Below are 23,024 nucleotides of genomic sequence, written 5' to 3' on the forward strand. Positions count from 1 at the left end.
TTGCCCAGGCAGGAGTGCAATGGCGCAATCTTGACTCACGGCAACTTCTGCCTCCCAGATTCAAGTAATTCTCTTGCCTCAGCCTTCCAAGTACCTGGGATTACAGACGTGTGCCACCGCACCCGGCTAATTTTGTATTTTTAGCAGAGATGGGGTTTCTTCATGTTGGTCAGGCTGGTCTCGAACTCCTGACCTCTCACCCGCCTCAGCCTCCCAAAGTGCTGGGATTACAGGCATGAGCCACAATGCCTGGCCTGAGAAACACTGCTCTTATGGTGGATCAGGCTCCTGCCTTCCTCTCCCATCTGAAAATTGTTTTTGTTGTTGTTGTTGTTTGAGACAGAGTCTTGCTTTGTCTTCCCGGTTGGAGTGTGGTGGCACAATCTCAGCTCACTGCGGCGTCCGTCCCCCTGGGTTCAAGTGATTCTCCTGTCTCAGCCTCCCGAGTCGCTGAGACTACAGGTATGTGCCACCATGCCCAGCTAATTTTTGTATTTTTAGTAGAGACGGGGTTTTACCATGTTGGCCAGACTGGTTTCAAACTCTCGACCTCAGGTGATCCACCAGCCTCAGCCTCCCAAATGCTGGAATTACAGGTGTGAGCCTCTGCACCCAGCCAGAAAATTGATGTCTCTATCTTGATTTTGAGACAGGGCCTGGCTCTGTCACCCGCTGGAGTGGAGTGGTGCAATCATAGCTCACTGCAACCTCTAACTCCTGGGCTCAAGGGATCCTCCTGCCTCAGACTTTCAAGTAGCTGGGACTACCACACACCACCATGCATCACTAACTTAAAACAAAAAATGTTTTCTGCAGAGACAGGCTGGTCTAGAACTCCTAGGCTCAAGCCATTCACCCACCTTGGCCTCCCAAAGTGCTGGGATTACAGATGTAAACCACTGTGCCTGGCCCTGTTTCTATCTTTCTTTTTTTTTTTTTTTTGAGATGGAAACTCACTCTGTTGCTCAGGCTGGAGTACAGTGGCGTGATCTCAGCTCACTGCAACCTCTGCCTCCCGGGTTCAAGTGACTCTCCTGCCTCAGCCTCCCAAGTAGCTGAGACTACAGGCATGTGCCACTACATCCAGCTAATGTTTTTTATTTTCAGTAGAGACGGGGTTTTATCATGTTAGCCAGGATGGTCTCGATCTCCTGACCTCATGATCCGCCCTCCTCGGCCTCCCAAAGTGCTGGAATTACAGATGTGAGCCACTGCACCTGGCCCCGTTTCTATCTTTTTTACTTGCATATTATCTCTGTCCCCACTGGGGAACCAGCTCAATCAGGGCGAGGACTGTGTGCTATCTCTCCCCACCCCAGCAGCTTCCACTCTGCTAGGCACATACAGAGTGGGCTTCTTAAATAATTCCTGGGGGAACTCAGGACAGTTTTCTGGAACAGATGTGACTGCCTCAGAGAGTCAGACTCCTCGCTGATGATCACAGGATGAGGTTGCAGCTCAGAGGTGCTCAGACTTTACTGTGCGCCTGAATCCCCCTGAGGGCTTTTTAAAACCCAGATGGCTGCACCGACCCCGGAGCAGCTGATTCAGTGGGTCTGGCATAGGGTCCTTCTGAGGAGCTCCCTGCTGATGCTGATGCTGATGCATCAGGTTTGGGGATCCCACTTTGAGAACCACTGATATTGAAGGTGTGAACCCCTATCCAGCTCAGTCTGACTTCCGAGCCCTCATGAGGTCTTGGGAGAGACTCAAGCCAGCTTCTCCTTATGTAGGATCCAGGGGACCTAATGGCCACCTCTAGAGACAGGATTGGGCTTATTAGAACGCTGTGCACCTGAGTCAGATTTCACAGTGACCTGCAGACAGAAGACCCGGTACACTGTGTGGAGACCATCGGTGAGAACAATGACCCCTGCCCAGTCCTGCCTTGCCCGCAACATACACTCACTTGCTGTACCCAGAAGTTAAATTACTGCCTGATCTTATCCCTGACTGTGCTAAACGATGTCCAATAAAATACTTTTAAGTCCTTTTAAGGAATTCCCTCTTTGCAGTTCCTCCCTCCCTTAGAGCCTTCCAGATTTTTCACTCTTCTCCTCCTATCTTCATTTTCCTCTTGCAAAGCATCCTTCCCCAAGCTGTTGTGTGGAAAGAGATGTTGATGATGCCTGTGGAAGCTTCCTGAGAAGATGGGAACCGTCAATGCTTGCTGGGCACCTAGAAGGTGCCAGGTGGTTGCTGGGTGATTTGAAGACATCATAGGCAACCCTGGGCCAGGAGGTGGGCTCTGGCACACAGGACCTGTTATATTTGTCCCTACTGAGTTAAAATTTTTAAAAATTAATTTAAAATTAGTTGCTGACCTTTAAAAACTGGGAGATTGTACATACAATTTTTTCTTTTGAAACACTGGGAGATCTGGCCAACATCCCTTACCCACGCAGTGTGCTGGCACTGGGCAGGGGCTTCTGCCCATCCCTGAGGCATGCCCTTCTACCCACATAGTGCCATCTCGGTTACCGCCAGGGACCTGGAAGAAAGAGTGGGTGATCTTGGCAGGTTTTCTAGGGTCGTGTGGCAGATGGCAGAGCCAGATCTGAACCCAGGCCTGCCGGACTCGAAAGCCCAAGCTTGTCACTGGAATACAAACTGCTGTTAATTTGTTGGGCAGGAGGAGAATGTGACATTGCTGGCCCCGAGGAAATACCTTATAAGGGAGTACTGTCAGTAGTTTAAGAATATGCCTTCCTTCCCATTCATAACCAGCTGTCAGGAAGCCATAAAGTTCTGGCCTGTTTCTCCAGGGCAGGAAAAGTTACCCAGAGCTGTCCAATTTTTTTTTAAACTAATCTCCTCCTTGAGATGAAAAGGCTTGGATCTGGCTGCAGTTGGGAGGAATTTGTTGAGAGTGGTGGGTGGGGTGGGGTTTTCTTGGTTTAGAGTTAGCTCTTCTGACAGGGGATCCCCCTGGGTGTCTGTGGGGTGCCGACTGGCCTTTGAGTCAAGTCAGGGTGGGGCTGGGATGGGGATTCTCCTGCTATCTCTCCACAGTCACTCTGCTTCACGAACTTCCCCTTTCTGTTCCTCGAATATACCAAGTCACCCTCCCACAGACTTCCATATAGCCGGTTCCTGCAGGGCTCAGCCCATTGTCATCTTGGGATCCCTGGACTAGGCTGGGATTAGGTTGCAGTAGGTGAGGGCATGCCAGACGTGACTTTATTGAAGTCTTTCTTTTAAAATGTGACATTTTGCTTCTTGTGGATTTTTGTGCATTCATTTTGATTTTTTAAAATATTGTTTCAAGATGTTATTTATCTTGATGACCAAGTTCTTGGGCACCCCCTTACTTTTTTCTTTTTTTTTTTTTGAGATGGAGTTTCACTCTGTCGCCCAGGTTGGAATGCAGTGGCACCATCTCTGCTCACTGCAACCTCTGCCTCCCGATTCAAGCAATTCTTCTGCTTCAGCGTCCTGAGTAGCTGGGATTACAGGTGCCCTGCCACCAAATCCGGCTAATTTTTGTATTTTTAGTAAAGACAGGGTTTGACCATGTTGGCCAGGCTGGTCTTGAACTCCTGACCTCAGGTGATCTGCTCACATCAGCCTTCCAAAGTGCTGGGATTGCAGGTGTGAGCCACCACACCTGGCTCCCTCTTACATTTTGCACCCTGCCTGCCTCGTCCCAGCTCCAGCCCTGCTCATAGTCCAGGGTTATTTGGAAAGAGCCCTGGGCTGAGAGTCAGGAGACCTGGGTTCTGGTGCAGCCTGCGCTGCTAGACTAGCGTGTGGTTGGATACAATCCCCCTGCACCCTGAGCGTCAGCTGTACCATCCATCCAGGGAAAGGGTTACACCTGACTCTAGTTCCAGAACGATCTAAGACGTCTGCTAGAACTCTGACCGGTGGTACATTGTGTCTGTCTCCTGGGGGCTTTGGAGCCATTTGAGGCCTTGCTGACCCTGGCCATTATGGGGTGTCACTCACTGTTTCCTTCTTGGCTCTACACTTGGGGTGTTCCTCTGTGCAAGCACAAAATCTTCTCAGCGGCTGTGTGCAATGAGCATCAGTGCCTTCACGCCTTTTTCCTGTCCTGGAGGAAATTTCTGCTTTGGGAATGTGCTTCTGTACCCTATTCTTTGGTGTCCTGCTTTTTCGTTGTGGTTTCATTCCCCGGATCATTGGATAAACATCGTTTAAGGACCTTCTATATGCCAAGCACTGAGCAAGCACTTGGGATGCAAATGACATATTTGCAGCCCTGGAGGAGCTCACCCTCCATGGCGGGAGACTGTCCATGAGCAGATCCAGCGCGGAGAGGAGCCTGCAGGGGTGGAGGACTTCCAGGGAGGATGAGGCCACTTCCAGGGAACTGTGCACCGGCTTTTCTCCTGGGAGGAAGCCCGCAACCTCGGTGCTGTCTCCAGATGCCGTCAGCCCCGAGCAGTGTACAGCGCCTTCCTAATAGAATCCTCCTCAAGAGAGTGCTGCAGTGTCACATTTTGGATCCACACTCAAAGGGACGAGGCTCCGAGTTAAAGCTTCCAGTTCTCTCTAACCCCATCTCCCTCTATCCCTCCTCTGGGTTGTGGTTTGCCTCTCAGTTTTTCCTCATCCTGACAAACTTCAAAGCCCATTTCCAAGCCCACCTCCTGGGTTCAGCTTTCCTCCACTGCTCTAGCCCTCAGGGGACTCTTCCCCTACCCTTCTCCTAAGCCTTTATCAACTAATAGGCACTCTCCCTGGCACTTAATTAAGATCTGTCTAGAGTTCCTTGGTGCCTCAGCCCAGCCACGAGATTCTGGTTCCTGCAGGGAGAGGGCACTGCCTGAGAGTTGGGAATAGCTGGAGGGCGCATTCCCCTCTACTCAGAGGGTGCAAACTGATGTATCTTCCCAGAACTTCCATGTTTTAAAAATAATGAAGTATGTGCCAATAATGGAAAATTAGGAGATTTTCACATATAAATCCACATTTCTGGCTTCCTTTGAAAACTTAGAAGATGTGCCAATTCTGACCTGGCGAAAATTGGCTAGAGCTGGTAGCAACGTTTTCCTTTAACTGGGGCATGGGTTCTCCAGTTTATCATAATCCTCACCACTCCTTCGTGCATAGAACCCTTTACCTGTCTACCTGTCTGGTCCCTGTAGGCATCTGAGATTTTAAGTCCTGCGTTCAACTTTTCTTTCTTAAGAAGAGAGACAGCTCATCAGAGCACTGCGCACTGGGAAATGCTTAGATGGCTCACAGGGAGGGTGGGCGTGGAAAAGGGAGTGTGTGAGCACCCAAGATTGTTGGGTGGTTGGGGGTAGGGGGGAGTCAGGCAGGAGGGGGCTTACTATGAATCCAGTCTATATATACTTAGTATCAATTAACTCAGATGGGTGTTTGAACCTAGCTGATGTGATGTGGGTTATGTGTGCAAGTAGAGATATATTTCATGTGAGTACAAAACAATACAATTATAAAAACCGAAAGGAATCTAACTTTTTGAGAGCATGTGCTATGGGTCTGATACTGTTCTAAGGTTGTTACATTTCATTCTTACAATAAACCCGCATGGTGGGTAACATGGTTTTCCCTATTTCTGGGATGGGGGAAGTAAGACATGGGTGAATGACCTGCTCGGGGTCACACAGCCAGAGCACAAGAAGCCGTGATGGCAGTACACGCAGAAAGACCCTGAAGCTGGGTTTTACAGCAGGATCTGAGGTGCTGGTAGATGGTGGATTTTGTTATCCTTGCCATCTTTCCTCCCCCAGATGAGGGAGGGATTGCCGTGTTGTCCCATCTCTCAGGATTGTAATAAGTCTCCCTCCTGCTAGGAGTCTGTCAGTCTTGAGGCTTCTTCCTTAGCAGGGGGGTGAAGTTAAGCAGCCCCTCAGGTCTATTACTGTAGGCTGTTTGATCTGGACACACGCAGAACCACAAGGCCTTCGAGAGAGGAGGGCAGGGTGGGGGTGGGGAAGACAAGGAGGCAGTGGTCCTGCCACCTGGGACCAAGTCCCTTCAGACAGCCCCTGGATCCCAGAAGCACAGGGCCCACCAGCCAGGCCCCCCAGGATGAGCTCATTCCTCACATCCCCGGATCTGAGGTCAGCGTCCCATTGCACCATTCTAGCGTCCGCCTTGCTGCAGTGGAAGATTTTTTGTCCCCTTGCTGTTACTTTGCATTGCTTCTGGGCTGCATTCCCTCTTATTTCATTTTCATCTGAGATCCTGAGCTCACCCTCCCCAGCAGCTGACGGGACCATTTATTTCCGAGGCTGCAGCCAGTCGCAGGGCTGCCGACAGCTGAGTGGAATACTCTGGTATTTTGCCACCCTGTTTTGTTGCTGCAGACGGGAAGGGAGATGGGAGAACATCTTCATTTTGCAGCAGCAAGGCTGTCAGAGCCTCGGAACCTCAGCTGTCATCCCCTGTGGCCTGAGATGCATGTTTTGTCCAGAACACTGCCTGGGTGGACTTGGTCCCTTGGCCATTTGTCCTTTTAGCCTTGAAACCTTGAGAGAGCGTGGTCTGTGCTTTGCAACTGTCCTGTCAAATGCCCTTGGATCGTCATAGCTGCAACAGCACCTAGAGGTTGTTTTGTCAGAAGTTCTCCATGTTCAGAGAGGGTGAGGAACTCATGGGGGTTGCACAGCAAGTGATTGACAGAGGCAGGACTGACAGGTTCCTGGGTCCTATGCCCATCCCTTTTACATTATATCAGGCTGCCTCTTTAGAATCTCAGAAGGCCAAGCCCCAGGGGACCCTCCCTATGCCTCAACTTCCTGGAACGTTCTTCCTCTAGTTCTTTTCAGGGTTTATCCTTTCCCTCCTTCGGGCCTCAGCTCAAGTGTTCTTCCCTCAGGGGACGTGGGCAAGTGCAGTCATTATCCTTGGATAAATTCTTATGGGTGAAAATCATATGTCGGCTGTGCACAGTGGCTCATGCCTGCAATCCCCAAGGTGGGAGAATAGTTTGAGCTCAGGAGTTTGAGAGCAGCCTGGGCAATATAGCGAGACCTCGTTTCTACTAAAAATAAAAAAAAATAGCCGGGCATGGTGCTGCACATCTGTGGTCTCAGCTACTCAGGAGGCTGAGGCAGGAAGATTACTTGAGCCTGGGCGTTCGAGGCCACAGTGAGCCATGATTGGGCCACTGGACTCCAGCCTGGGTGACAGAGTAAGACCCTGTCTCCCTCCACCAGCCCCCCAAAAAAAGAAAAAGAAAAATTACATGTTTTCAGTCACAGGGTTATGCTACCTGCTTGTATTGGAGTCTTCTGTCTGTGAACTCTGAGGACAGAGCCCATTGCTATCTGAATATGTAGCGTTTCATAGCTGGCTGGTTCCCAGCACTGACGAATGTGTGTGAATGAACAGACAGGTGGAGGCATGAGTCTCTTTTGGATTGATAGTTGTTGGGAGATAATCCCCCACGGGTGTCTTGTGTTTCTGCATGTCTTGCAAGCAAAGGTCCTGACTGCCTTTTTTCCAGATTACATTTTAGAGAATGTTCACATAGTGTACAGCCTTGAAAGATAGAGGTGGTGTCTTTTTTCAGAGCAAAGAGCAGGCATGTTTACTATCTGTTATAAAAGATTTGGGTTTCTTAATATAATTCAGCCTTAAAAAGAAAGGAAATTCTGGCACACACTACCACATGGATGAAAATTGAGGCCATTATGCTAAGTGACATGAGCCAGACACAAAAAGACAAATGCTGTGTGATTCCACTTGCGTGAGTACCTAGAGTATTCAAAATCACAGACACAGAAGTATCAGAGTGGTTGCCAGGGGTTCAGGGAGGGGAACATGGGGAGTTATTTAGTGGGTAGAGAGTTTCTGTTATGCAAGATGAGAATGTTCTGGAGATCTGTTACACAACAAAGTGAATACTTAAGACTACCAAACTGTCCACTTAGAAATGGTTAAGATGGTAATTTTATGTTTTTGTTTTTTGCTACAGACACAAATGAAGTTTTGGGTTCCCTAAGCTCACAGTTCCTCTCCATAACGCAGCTCTCTGCACGGCTTTGTACTGCCCTGCGAGAACTGGGGCTTGAGGAAGTGATGCGAGCAGCAGAATCTGGCTGCTGCTATTGCTGTGAGTGATCAGCTGTCCCTTGTCTTTGACCCAGGATCTTGCATCTTCTGCCAGCATCCATGAAACATGCTAACTTGCCAGTAGGTTAAATCTCAGACGCTTCCGCAGTTGACAATAGTGATTTCTGTACATTTTCCTTGCAGCGGTTTTGACAACTGTAGGTAAACACTTATCTTTAAGTATCTTTAAATACTTGAATACTTGTGTGTTTCACTAATTTTTTTGAGACAGAGACTCATTCTGTCGCCCAGGCTAGAGCGTAGTGGAGTAATCTCAGCTCACTGCAACCTTCGCCTCCCAGGTTCAAGCAATTCTCCCTGCCTCAGGCTCTTGAGTAGCTGGGATTACAGGTGCCCACTACCATGCCCAGCTAACTTTTGTATTTCTAGTAGAGGCGAGGTTTCACCATGTTGGTCAGGCTCGTCTTGACTCCCGACCTCAGGTGATCTGCCCGCCTCAGCCTCCCAAAGTGCTGGGATTACAGACATGAGTCACTGCGCCCAGCCCACCCTAAGCTTTTTTGTTTGCAGTTTTATTTCTAGTGCCTGGCACATAGAAAATGCTCAATAAATCTTTGTAGAATGAATGACTGGGTAGATGGGTGGATGGATGAATGACTGCTTGTTGCCTTGATCCCACCATCGCTTCCTCAAGAAGAGAACTTCTGGAACAGATGGTCTGGCTTGTCGTCACAGCTATTTGGAAGCAAGCTCCCGAGGAGTCATCTCTATTTTGTGCCAGGCTGGCTCTAGTCTTCCTCACCACCCCCTCCCCCATGCGTCTCCTACACAAATGCTGCTGAGAGCACTTCAAGGGGGAGGAAAGTCCCACTTCTCTCCATCTGCCAGCTGTTTCCTTGTGATGGTCAAGGGTTACTCTAGTCGTCTTACAGAAGAGGATGCGGAGGCTCACAGCGGTCAAGGCTTCACATAACAGGCCTGGGTTTGGCTACTCGCCATCTGGTCTCAGATGGGTCCAGGTTCTGGGGCTTCTGCCCCATATGCTACCAGCAGCCCTCTGGACACCAGGAGATGGAAGTTAGAAGGATCTCAGGCTGTTGACAAGAGGGTTGGCCCACAGTGGTTTGGTTCAGTGAGCTCAACCCAGTTCTGGTTTTAGGTGAGCACTGTCCCGCTGGGTGATCCTTGATCCTCTGAGCAGCTGCCTATAGAAGGCCCTTGCCTGGCTCTGAACAGCTCAGGGGGGTGGGTAATTGGCAGTGGGTGGTCTGCAGGGCTTGGCTTCTGGGGCTCTGTTGATGCTGACTCAGATCCCATTACTTTTTCACTTCAAGTCTGGTCCCCTCCTAGCTGAGTCTCCCCCAGCGCCCTGGGAATGGGGGTCTCCGGCAATTTCTATGTTCTCTTTTCATATCCTCATACGACATAAACTTAATGCCTTGCTCCCCCTGGGGCCTTCCCTGTTTGTTTTTAAGAGCTGCCTTTTGAAGTGACAAAAAGATAAAAGAACCTAATCAATTTCTCCTTTAATTTCTGCTAAAACAATTTTAATTCTCTTGTACACAATATGGATCTCTCTGACTTACCAGGAAAGAGTGATACAGGAAGGCCAGGGAGAGGCGACAATGAAAGCCTCACATGTCAAGGCAGCTCGTTGTGGCATTTAGAAATTGGGACATAGGCGGGGGGCAGAATTTGGGCTCCCAGGCTAATGCTTTCCTCAGCATGTCAAGTTATATCCTTAGTCCGTTCAGTGAATATTTATTCAGCACCTATTGTGTGCCAAACGCTTTCTTGACTGGTGAGCCCTGACTGCTTAAAAGATATGCTTTATTCTTAGTGGTAACAGTGGTAGCTCTTGCGTTTCCTTTCATGTGGATTGTAATAAATAATCTTTTGGAGAAATATAAAGCTATAAGTAATAGTAGTCATTTGTACATTCGTTAATCTACTCATGTATTCATCTGAAAACAAATATTAACTGAGCACCTACTATGTGCCACCCTTTCTACTTGGGGCTTGGGATCTTGGGGCTATGACTTTGACCATGACAGATAGAGTCTCTGCTTTCATACACCGTTAAGTATCTGTGTGTGAGAGAGCCAATAAACAAGAGAACAAGTGTGCATGTAATGACAGACAGTGATAAACAGTGAAGTGGGTGAGGGTTAGAGTGACAGGGGCAGCTGTTCAGTGCTCATGTGGGAAAATGATGCCCCTGGCGAAGTACACTCAACTCACTCAATGCTTACTTCTTTATTTTATTTATTTATTTAGTTTTTGAGAAGCAGTTTCGCTCTGTTGCCAGGCTGGAGTGCAATGGCATGATCTCAGCTCACTGCAACCTCCACCTCCCCGGCTCAAGTGATTTTCCTGCCTCAGCCTCCAGAGTAGCTGGGACTACAAGTGCGTGCCACCATGCCTGGCTAATTTTTGTATCTTTAGTAGAGATGGGTTTTCACCACATTGGCTAGGATGGTCTCGCACTCCTGACCTCGTGATCCACCCACCTCGGCCTCCCAAAGGGCTGGGATTACAGGCATGAGCCACCGCGCCTGACCTAATGGTTACTTCTTGAAGGGCGTAGAGTTGAGTCATGGATCTTTTCTCTATGCAACACGTCCTTTGTGTTCTTTTTTCACTAGTCAGGGATTTGCTGTGCTGAGCCATCCTCATCTCACCCTGTTCCCTTTGGCTCCTGCCCCACCTGCATTCCCGGGAGTCTGGTCCACCCTGGGGGCCTTCCATCCACCCATGCCCTGGGCTACCCCTTACTGCTGCTCCAAGGTACCAGGCTCCCTCTCAGATCAGGACTTCACACTTGCCATTTCCTCTATCTGGAAAATTCTTCCCCAAGATACCTGCATGGCTCTGTCATTCACTTATTTGTGAGTTTTTGCTCAAATGTTGCCTTTGTGGCAAAGCCATTCCTGGTCACCCTATTTAAAATCTTGACAACCCCACCACTGCTCCTAGACTTCTGCATCCTCCATCCTCGTTTTCTTTGTCTCTTTGGCTTTTTATTGTCATTTGCTCTAGTGAATATTTTAATCAGTGGTCACTACCCTTAGTCAGAAGGGATGAGAAGATCTCCAAGGGCAGGCATCTGGGGGAGAGGACTGAGAGACAGAGCTGTCTTGAGAGGACCAATGACCTTCAGTTGAGGGCCCCAGGCAGCTGACGCAACCCCATTCTCCTCTGTCTCTCTGATCTTGCCGAGCCTCCCCATTGGCCAAGCCCCTTGAAGAGATGAGTCATGCACAAGTCGGCCTCCAAGGGCACAGAGAAGGATGGAGAAAGGGATACGAAGGGGAAAGCCTCCAGACGGTATTCTCTGGAGGCCTAGGGATTTATTAAAGAGTTTTGCACAGTCTTGCAAGGATGACCCACTGGGCTGGACTTTGCTCACACCACCAACGTTTCCACGAGCATGTACAAGGCCTGACTTTGAATTTCAGCTCTGCTGCTTTCCAGCTGTATGACTTTGGACAAGTCACCGTGCCCTCTGAGCCCAGATACTCATCTGTTCCGTGAAGCTAAAAATCCCTGCTCTGCCTCCCTGTCCAGATGGTTGTGAAGAGTCGGTGAGGTTCAGGATGTAGAAGTGCTGTATAAACAGCTGAGTCTTGGACAAAATTGGTTTTTTTAATCAGCTGCCAGTTCCCATTTCCATTGTTGATTTAGAAATTCCAAGTCTAGATGCAAAATAGGTTACTGGTCTCCATGAGGACCTGGGAATGAAAGATGTTTTCAGCCCAACCCGTCCACTTAAATTGGTCCTCAATGGAAAAATCCAGAAACTCCTTTAAGATCCCAGGTGTGGGTAGCAGTTCTGCTCCCCATCCATATGTAAGACACCCAGTGTCTGCTGGGGGGCTGCTGAGGAGATCTCGATTCCTGCTTATTAAATGCTTCAAGTGGCGATTGGTTCTCCTTCCTCCTCCCTTCCTTACTCCAGCCAAAGGGAGCACCTCTCTTGGGGCGAGGGAGGACAGATCGGTGGGTGGTGGGCAGGGCCGAGTGCTTCCCGAGAAGCTGTAGGAAGAGTGTGGGGGAAACTGCAGGCCCTCTTTTCTTTGTTGGGAGCTCAGGCGCTTCTATAGCAGGTACCCGATACCCCGCAGCGCGAGCCCCGCGGTCCCCGCTCCACGGAGACCAGAGAACACTGCCTGTGGTTGCCAAGGCACTTAGCTGCAGCGGGCATGTCTCTTTAGCAATCTGGGCCACTAGCCCAGCGTGAAGTTGGCTGGTGGGCACAGCGCGTGGCTAATTGCTGTGATTTGGCATTCATAGGCGGAGTACAGCATTGTACCAAGCGCAGGGGTTAGAGGCGGTTCTCAGCCAGCCGCCTTTGCCTGCTGTCACTCTCTGGCTTTGATAACAAGTCAAGAATCCTGTTTGTTATTGGGGGCGGGGCAAGAGGCCCTCTTTCTTTCCACCGGGCAGTTTTGAATCATCCTCATTTCCAAACTGGGGGTCCCGTGGTCAGCGGCCAGAACTCCAGCCTGGGCAAAGGAGGCCTGAGTCTTCCTCTCAGCTCCCACAATCCCCTGCTCCATGTCTTCTGACAAGTTCTTTCTTTTTCTCTACCTTGGCATATCCATTAGTAAAATGAGACTTGTACCGCCATACACGATGCTTCTTTCAATGCAAACACCTTGTGTTTTCGGGACAGGGTTCCTCAACCTCAGTACTTTGGACGTTTGGGGCAGAATAATTCTCTTGAGGGGATGCCCTGGGCATTGCAGGGGGCTTAGCAGCATCCCTGGCCCCCACCTAGTAGATGTCTACAGCTCACGTCACAAGTAGTGACGAATAAAAACGACTCCAATAAAAAATAAGACTGGGTGCGGTGGCTCATGCCTGTAATCCCAGCACTTTGGGAGGGTAAGGCAAGAGGGTTGCTTGCAGTCAGGAGGTTGAGACCAGCCTAGGCAACATAGGGAGACCTTGTATCTATAAAAAATAAAATAAATTAGCCAGGCATGGTGGCGCGTACCTGTAGTCCCGGCTACTGGGGAGGCTGAGGTGGGAGGATCGCTTGAGCCCAGGAGGTTGAAGTTGCTGTGAGCTGACATCATGTCACTGCACTCCAGCCTGGGTGTCAGTGAGACCTTGTCTCAAAAAAAAAAAAAGTAAGAAAGAAAATTCCCTGGCGAGCAAAACTGTCCCTGGTTAGAAATTACTGTTCTAGGGTGTAGGCTGAAGATTTTGCAGGCTATGGGAAACATTTCCTTTGAATGTTACTCTGGAGTGTAAATTATTGCCTTTATTATCATGGTTCTTAGTTATTCGACACATGTATTGACTGTCTACTACATGCCAGACCCTGGGAATATACAATTAAACAAGACAAACATGTCCCTGCCCACACCAAGCTCAAAGTCTAGAGGGGGTGGAGGACAGTGGGACAGTACTCATGTAACCACGTAAAGGAATAAGATCATTTTCTGTGTCACCTTCAAAAAGACAATGTAATAGAGTTACTCCACGGTGGCTAATTAATTTTCCTATTTAACAATTTCGAAGTGCGTACATGCTAGGCATGGCGGCTCATGCCTGTAATCCCCAGCACTTTGGGAGGTCGAGGCAGGAGGACTGCTTGAGCCCAGGTGTTTGATACCAGCCTGGACAACATAGTGAGACCCTATCTCTGTCTTTAAAAATAAAAATAAAGGTAAAAATAAAGAAAGTTAATGCACCAAGTATTAAGTAATGTGCTCAGAGCATATTAAACATTAAGTAACATATCCAGAGATATGACGAGAATGATTTTTCCTTTGGCCTCAGGACAGATGCCATGCAGGAAAAAATCCTTTCAATTCCTAGGCTTGTTGGATTTATTGAGTAACAGATAATCTTGTTAGAAGGCTGTATTAGTTTCCTGTGGCTTCGGTAAAAAAAGCACCACAAATTGGGTCGTGTAAAACAGTAGATAAATATTCACTCACGGCCCTGGAGGCCAGGAGTCCAAAAGTGAGGGCTCAGCAGGGCCAGGTCTCTAGCAGAGAATCCTGCCTCGAGTTTTCCAGCTCCTGGGGGCTCCCGGGGCTCCTAGGCTTGGGTCAGCACTGCTCCCATCTCCGCGTCCTTCTTCACATGGCCTCCCCTCTGCGTCTGTATCTCTGTGTCCAAATCTCCCTCTCCTTGCTCTCACAAAGATACTAGACTTAGGGCTCCCCTTCATCCTTCTCTGACCTTAGTTAAATCTGCAAAGACCTGGTTTCCAAATAAGGTCACATTCACAGGCATTGAAATCTAGCTCTTTGGGAGACTCTGTTCAGCACACAGGCCGGGTCTGATGAACTAGTCCCAGCCAGGGAGAAGTGACATCAAGTCCTTCTGCTTTCGTGAGTCTTTGAAATAAGTAAGCTCAGCTTCTGATGTTTCAACCCTAGGGCAGAGATGCCTGTGCCAGGCGGGCCCATCTTACACACTAGTTCCATATTCACAGCTGTGACCCTGCATGGACCAGCTCTTCTGTCCCCTTCTCCCTCTTCTGAGTTTTTCCAGCAAAACCCAAACTTTGATGAAATCCAGCTGTTCATAGCCGTGCCTGAGCTGAACCGTGTCTGGAGAACACACAACCATGCTGACGGGTCTCTTTTTAAATTTGGGCCCACACAATCCAAGTGGACCCTCAGCGTTGCCGACAGTCCCTCCCCACTTCCTCCTTCCCCCAGTTTTCCTTCCACTCAGGGATTGCTATCTTGCATTTCTCCCCTTTGGTCGATCTTCAACACGCTCTGTCCCTCCTTCCTCTCAGCTGATGACTTGCTCCTTATTTCACTGAGAAAACAGGAGCAGTCAGAAGAGAACTCCCTGCCTGTCCCCAACAGATCTGCGTCTACACCACAGACCCCACGTTTCCTGCCCACTCCACTTAAGTCCAACTTGCATGAAATGCCCCACTGGACTTCCTCCCGTGTCCTTGAGGGTTTTATTCCTGCATTTGTCTCTTCTCCACGTCCTGTATTGTGTATTTCCCCTTTAACACTGACAGGAAAACCTCTGCCAGCGTCCCTTTCCCCTCTAACCACCATGCTGGTTTTGTGCTTCTCCTGACTGCCCCATCTCTTGAGTTGCACACATCTGTGTTCCCGGTTCCTTCACAGCTGCCTTTTGAACCACATCCCAAATCTGCTCAAAACAATCATTGCAATCTCCATCTTACTAAATCCACTGGCCCATTCTCACTCATCCATGTATTCAGACTCTCAGCAGCATTTGAGACAAGCATGTCACTGGAGCACATGCTGCTTGATTCCGGGGATGGCAGATGCTCCTGGCTTCCTGCCCACCTCCCTGCCCACTCCTCAGCCGCCATTACTGGCCCCTCCTCTTCCTCTGACTTCTGAATGTTGGAGTACACCAGGGCTCAGTCCTTGGCCCTCTCCTCTCCCCTGTCCACATAGAGCCTGTACCTAATCATATTCAGTCCCAAGTCTTAGAAACACCATCTATATTTGGGTGAATCATAAATTTACACCTATGACATCAATTCTCCTTCGTACTAACTGTGCATAGAGTTGGTACACTCTGTACTAACCACCTATTCGAGAACTCCATGCAGATGTCACAGTGCCACTGCCTCCTCAGACCACACTTGCCCCACCTTCCTCACCTCTTTCTCACCCTAATATTTTCAGCCTAAAATTCTAGGACTCATCCTTCAATTCTCCTGCTCCCTCCACCCCATTCCATCCAGTCATTGGGCCTCCCTTCAGAATAAATCCTGAATCTGACTTCTCACCTCGCCGCTGCTCTCTCCCTGATTCAGGCACCATCGTGTCCTGCCTGGAGGCAGGTAGCAGCCCTTCACCTGGGCTCCCTGCTGTCACTCTTGTCTCTTACAAGTCACTTTCCTCCCTGCAGCTGGAAGGGATCTTCTGAAAGCCTGAGTCAGACCATGTCATCTGCCTGCTTAAAATCATTCACCGGGGCCGGGTGCTTATGCCTGTAACCCCAGCTACTCATCTGGCCCATGGAGCATTTACTGATCTCACCTGGGCTCTTTGGGGATCGCTTGAGCCCAGGAGTTTGAGACCGGCCTGGGCAACATGGCAAGACCCTGTCTCTACAAAAAATTAAAAAATTAACTGAGCATAGTGGCACATTCCCGTAGTCCCAGCTACTCAGGAGGCTGAGCTGGGAGATTACGCCCAGGGGTTCAAGGCTGCAGTGAGCTGTGATCACACCACTGCACTCCAGCTTGAGCAACAGAATGAGACCTTCCTTCTCTCTAAAAAATAAGAGAAGAAAACTGGGGCACAGAGGGTAGGTAATGGCCTAAAGCCATGGAACTATGGAGTGGCAGAGGCAGAAAATGAACCCAGGCAAATTGCCTCCCAAGCCAGATGCTCACCTGCCTTGCTATCTGCTAGTGACTCTGGAGACCACATCCCTGCCTTCACCTGGAGGCCGGTGAACTGGACCTGACCTCTCAAAGGATGTTCCCCTGTGGTGAGTGGTGGTCAGGACCAGCTCTGTAGTTTGCACGGCCCTGTGTGAAATGAAAATGTGGGGCCCCTTGTTCAAAAATTATTAAGAATATCAAGGTGGCAACAGCAGAGCATTCAACCAAGCACAGGGCCCTTCTCAGCCCCGGCACCCGTATGATGGCACAGGCCGCATGCCCGTGAAGCCGGCCCCGGTGGTCTGGACTGGGCTCTGCCTTCCAGTAGACTCAGGGCTGGCTGGGTGCCCTGGGCTTGCTCCTGGGCTTCCTCTGAGCACTTTCCTCCTAACTCCTCTGAAGACCCAAAGGGGACCCTAAGATCTGCTAAGAGGCCCCCAGAGTGAACCTGGAAATTTTCCGGGCTGCGCTCATCTCCACAAAGAACACGACTGGCTACACCTGGAATAATTACATGTGACTCAGGCTGGCCTGGAACCCCAACCAGCCCAGGAGAGATCAAGGAAATGCTCCATGGACAGGATTCTCATTTCTTTTCTAGTATTACAACATCGTAAATAATAATAGGCCAGGCACAGTGGCTCACTGTAATCCAGCACTTTGGGAGGTCGAGGCGGGTGGATCACCTGAGGTTAGGAGTTCGAGACCAGCCTGACCAACATGGTGAAACCCCATCTCTACTAAAAATACAAGATTAGTCGGGTGTGGTGGCGTATTCCTATAATCCCAGCTACTTGAGAGGCTGAGGCAGGAGAATCGCCTGAACTTGGGAGGCGGAGGTTGCAGTGAGCCGAGATTGTGCCATTGCACTCCAGCCTGGGTAACAAGAGTAAAACTCCATCTCAAAAAAAAAAAAAGACATGAATGATTAGCAATAATAGTAATAATAATGCCTTCAGCAGTCATATACTGCACTTTTGGCATTTATTTACAGTCATGCTTCTGTCAATGATGGACCACATATACAATGGTGGTCCCATAAGATTATAACAGAGCTGAAAAATTCCTATCACCTAGTGACATCATAGTTGTCCTAATGTCATAACACAAAAGCTTCATTTAAAAAATAAATTTAAAGTAGCCTAAATGTGCAGCATTTATAAATTCTACAGTAGAGTAGCGTCATGTCCAGGGCTTTCACATTCACTCACCACTTACTCACTGACTCACCCAGAGCAACTTCCAGTTCTGCAAGCTCCATTCATGGTTAAGTGTCCTACACAGATTAACTTTTTTTTTTTTTTTTTTGAGACAGAATCTCACTCTGTTGCCCAGGCTGGAGTGCAGTGGCACCATCTCAGCTCACTGCAACCTCTGCCTCCTGGGTTCAAGTGATTCTCCTGCCTCAGCCTCCTGAGTAGCTGGGATTACAGGTGCACACCACCACGCCTGACTAATTTTTGTGTTTTTAGTAGAGACAGGGTTTTGTCAGTTTGGCCAAACTGGTCTCCAACTCCTGACCTTGTGATCTGCCCACCTCGGCCTCCCAAAGTGCTGGGATTACAGGTGTGAGCCACCGCACTCAGCCCAGATTAACTATTCTAAAAATCTTTCATAGGATGTTTTTACTGTACTTCGTGTTTATATACACAAATACCATTGTGCTACAATTGCCTACGGTATTCAGTACAGTAACATGCTGTACAGATTTGTAGCCAAGGAGCATTGAGCTATGCCATCTAGCCTAGGTGTGTAGTCGGCAACGCCATCCAGGTTTGTGAACATACACTATGATGTTCACACAACAGCAAAATTGCCAAGTGATGCATTTCTCAAAATGTATTCCCTTTGTTAAGTGACATATGATTATACTTAATGTTTGCATGTAGTGGATTTCCTGAAGATAAATGCTCATGAACCAACCTGTTTTTATCTAAAGTTATGAATTGTTTTCTCCTTTTTATTTTTCCTCTTGTTCATGACAGGGTCTTGCTCTGTCACCCAGGCTGAAGTACAGTGGCATGATCACATCTCACTGTCGCTTTAAACTCCTGAGCTCAAGTAATTTTCCCGCCCCAGCCTCCCCGGTAGCTGGGATTACAGGTGTGCACTACCATACCTGGCTAATTTTTGTAGAGACAGGGTTTTGCCATGTTGCCCAGGCTGGTCTCTAACTCCTGGGCTCAAGTGAGCCTCTCACCTCAGCTTCCCAAAGTGCTGGGCATACAGGCATGAACCACTACGCCTGGCCTCCTTCTTGTTCTGGAAACTCTTACTGCTGTAGTTTCCTGCAAAATTCAGCTCAAGATTTTAATGCTTCTCAAACCATTGACAAAAAGGAGGAACTCAATCCACGCCCCTCATCCAATACACACATGCAACATTAATTAATTACATTATTGTAAATGTCATGCTGCAATGTGGTGGGCCCAGCCCAGACTTGTCTTCACGCAGTTCTGTGTCCAGTCATACTGCTTGAACCGAGATTCATAACTTGGGTCCTGGACACTGGTCCTTGTAATCCAAGTGAGCAGAGCTGCTTGGGCCAACCTGACAGGCAGGCAGAGTAACCATGCGCTGATGTGACCAGCCTTGCTCATGGGACATCTGTGGTTGTCAGAGACTGTAATGAGCCTGGCTGGGAAGCATCAAGCCATTGAGTAGCATATTTTGGTGTCCCCCTAATTGGCTCATTGAGTGTTCATCTCACCTTGACTTCTCAGGGGTCTCTGTAGCAGGTATAAATCTTAGTCTGTATAAGTTAGTGTATTAGTCCATTCTCATGCTGCTAATAAAGACATACCTGAGACTGGGTAATTTATAAAGGGAAGAGGTTTAATGAACTTACAGTTTCACATGGCTGGGGAGGCCTCACATGGCGGAAGGAAGAGCAAAGGGACTTCTCACATGGCGGTGGGCAAGACAGCTTGTGCAGGGGAACTCTCGTTTATGAAACCATCAGATCTCGTGAGACTTATTTACAACCATGAGAACAGAATGGGGCAAACAACCCCCATTATTCAATGATCTCCACCTGGCCCCGCCCTTGACACATGGGGGTTATTACAATTCAAGGTGAGATTTGGGTGGGGACACAGGCAAACCACATCAGTTGGCCATGCCAGAAAAAAGAAGGAGCACACTTCGTCCCTTTCTTTCACTTCGCAATGGTGTCCAGTTCAATCTCAGCCAAAAACAAGGCTCTCTATCTTCCTCCACAACTGCCAGGGGTATGCCAGGGTCCCAGCAACTCCAAAGCACCAGGAAAACCCTGGCTCCTGTTCCACATTCAGGATACAGGATGTTCTCTGAGGGTGGGCATCCCACAGCATCACCCGAGGCCAGTTGTCCTCAACTGGGGGTGATCTTGTCCCCCAGGACATTTTTCTGGAGATATTTTTTGCGGTCACAACTGGAGAGAGGTGCTCCTGACAGCTAGTGGGTGGAGGCCAGGGATGCGCTCAAAATCCTACAGTGTATAGGACAGCCTCCAGTAAAGCCCAGAATGATCCTGCTCCAAATGTCAACAGTGCCATGGCTGGGAAACCCTGCCCTAGCAATTCCCAAGCCTCTGTTTTCCCAGTCTTTTGACTTTTGACTACTGTATAGTCTGGGAACCTCTCTCTTCATGCTTTCCTGAATGTAATGCCCTCTTTCCATTCTTATTATGAAGGGTGAGGCACCCTTCAAAGGGGTTGGTCTTTCACCAGCCTCAGAGATGAAAAGTACCTGGTCTAAGCCAATCACGTCACACCCTTGTGCTAGACGCTTGCTCCCCTGGCTTCCCTTGCAGCTAGGAGTTGCCACATGATGCAGCTCTGGTGAGTGAGATGTCAGGGGAAATGTGTCAGGGCCTTGTAGGAAAGACACTGTTTTCTGGTGAGGTGTTCTGGAGAGGAGAGCTGACTGGCGTCAAGTCCCATAGCCTCCTTACCTCAGGCACTTATGTGAGGATGTGGTGTGTGGAGTTGTGCAGCCATCTTGAGACCAAGAGGCAAATCAGAAGAATCTCAGTTGTAGACATGCCTGAACTTGATGAGCCACTGAATGATCCCTGCCACATCCTTCAGGCCTCTTGTTAAATAAATAAGCCACACGTGTTTAGACCATTACTTAATACACCTAGGCAGGTGACTTAATCTCTCTTTGTCTTACTTTTATGTAACAAGGAGAGAGTAAATACTACATAAAGTTGTGGAAATTTAATGATAGGATATATTAAAAGCATTTGACCAAGAGCCTGGCATATAAGAAATATTCAATGATGTATCGTAGAAGGTTTTGTACTGTCCCTATGAACTGAATTAATCTGTAATAATAATGTGGGTATTATGGTTAGTTTTTTTCTATTGATTGATTATTCACTCAATTATCCAGCAAATATGTATTAGAGCCTGCCATGCTAAAAGCCTGGAAATGATAGGGAATTATTTTAAAAGAATAACAGAGGAGAACAATACCATCTAATTTTAATATGAAGTTGTCTATTAGGTCCCATAAATTTTTTCTTTTATTTATGAGAAGTATTTTTGCAAATTTTAGTTGTCTACATCTGTCTTTATCATATCCATTTACCAAGTCCAAGTCATTGTACAGTACTGCTTTGCAGTGAGCAGGACTATGCAAACCTGCCTCAGAGTCTGAAGAAGCTGAGAGGCTGAGGAAAGAGGGTGACAGATTTCATTTCTTAGAAAGAAGCATTTCATAAGGACCTACAAACAGAAGCCATGTTGGTGTAGTTTCTGCTAAAAGAAACAAGAGGGTGGATCCCCACGCCATTACTCCCCAGACCCAGGGCTTCTTATGCCACAGAGGAGGGGTGCTTCAGAAGGAATATGTAGGATATTGAAGTAAGATAACATCAAGGTTCTGACTTAAGGGCAGGATTTATGGTAAGTACCTGCTCTTATACAAGGAATAATAAATAAACTGGAAATTTTAGAGACCTTCTCAGAACGGGGGTTAATCAGAAGCCAACATGGTGGATTAGCTTCCAAGATGTCGCTACTTTTGCCTCCACAAATACCTGCACTATTCGTTTTTTGTTTTTTGTTTTTTGAGATGGCGTTTTGCTGTTGTTGTCCAGGCCGGAGTGCAATGGTGCAATCTTGGTCCACTGCAACCTCCGCCTCCTGAGTTCAAGTGATTCTTCTGACTTAGCCTCCCAAGCAGCTGGGACTACAGGCATGGGCCACCACACCTGGCTAATTTTTGTATTTTTAGTAGAGACGGGGTTTCACCATGTTGGCCGGGCTGGTCTTGAACTCCTGACCTCAGGTGACCCACCTACCTTGACCTCCCAAAGTGATAGGATTACAGGCCTGAGCTATCATGCCTGGCCCACCCGTACTATTTTTGCCTTAGTTTTTCTTTAAACCAATGTACTTTTTTTTGTTAGATAGATTTACTTTAAAAAGAAAGTTTATATCATTATGGTAAACAAAAAACCAGTATCACTTAGCATAAATAAAAAATAGCCCAAACATAAATGCAACCAGAGAGTCAAATATCATTAAATTAAAACAAAATATTCGTTGTGCACCATCTAAAATCATCTTGTGCATCACAGGTTGTATCTATACTGCACTTAGAGAAACTCTAAAGAGAATAATCATATTTAATGAAAAAATGTATGGTTTGAAAACCTGCTAAGATTCATAAATGCTGCAATGGGTCTAAAGAGAGAAGTTAGACATAAATAATGTGTAAATTATACCCAATTATTCATCAACAATTCATATTTAGAGGAAAATTACTATGAAATATAGCATGGGTTTCTGGTTAACAATATTTTCTCCCTCCTTAAATTTATTAAACATTTCTCTATCATAATCCCCAAGATATTTCACTGTGAGCATAGGAACCCAATAATGCCTTTCAACAGTGACTTACTCTGCAGTTGGCATTCATGTTTTAACTTTTGTAGGTTGTGGACTTACTAAAAAATAAATGTGACTGCAACAACCTGTTTATGTCCAAAGTCGTAAATTGTTTCTGGAGTGCAATGGCGCAATCTCAGCTCACGGCAACCTCCGCCTCCAGGGCTCAAGTGATTCTCCTGCCTTAGCCTCCTGAGTAGTGGGGACTACAGGTGTGCGCCACCACACCTGGCTAATTTTTGTATTTTTAGTAGAGATGAAGTTTTGCCATGTTGGCCAGGCTGGTCTCAAACTCCTGACCTCAGGTGTTCCGCCCACCTCTGCCTCCCAAAGTGTTGGGATTACAGGCGTGAGCCACCATGGCCAGCCATAAACTGTTTTCTTTTTCTTGTTCTGGAAAACTCTTAATGGTCACTTTCTTGCAAAAGTCAGTGAAGATTTCAGCACTTTTCAAATCACTGATAAAAGGTTCACTCTCCTAGCCTAATGTCTGACACGCAGTTACAATTTCAAGACTATGTGTATAATAACTTTCCCTTGAATACATAAACCTGAATTAGACTTTGGGAAGCATATCAGCTTCAATTATTTTGTGATTGTCAGTTGAAGCTGTGGTGGGTGGGAGTAAGAGCTGAAGAAATCGACATTCTCATTATCAGTTGTCCTGGGAAGAGATGTGAGTTAGGGAGCGGAATCCAGGATGACACCATTTAGAAAAGGGTGGTTTTGAAGACAGGTAAGATTTACCAATCAGTATAAACAATTTGGAGGTAGTG

General features: G+C 47.8%; 1 pseudogene; it reads right to left on the bottom strand.

Moving 5' to 3' along the window:
* LOC105727382 (small ribosomal subunit protein uS2-like) overlaps positions 1-23,024 on the bottom strand; it is a 108,894-nt pseudogene that overhangs the window by 1,135 nt on the left and 84,735 nt on the right.

The sequence above is a fragment of the Aotus nancymaae genome, unplaced genomic scaffold, assembly GCF_030222135.1.
Source record: "Aotus nancymaae isolate 86718 unplaced genomic scaffold, 86718_ANA_hifiasm-v0.15.2.pri h1tg000029l, whole genome shotgun sequence".
NCBI classification, from domain to species: Eukaryota; Metazoa; Chordata; class Mammalia; order Primates; family Aotidae; genus Aotus; species Aotus nancymaae.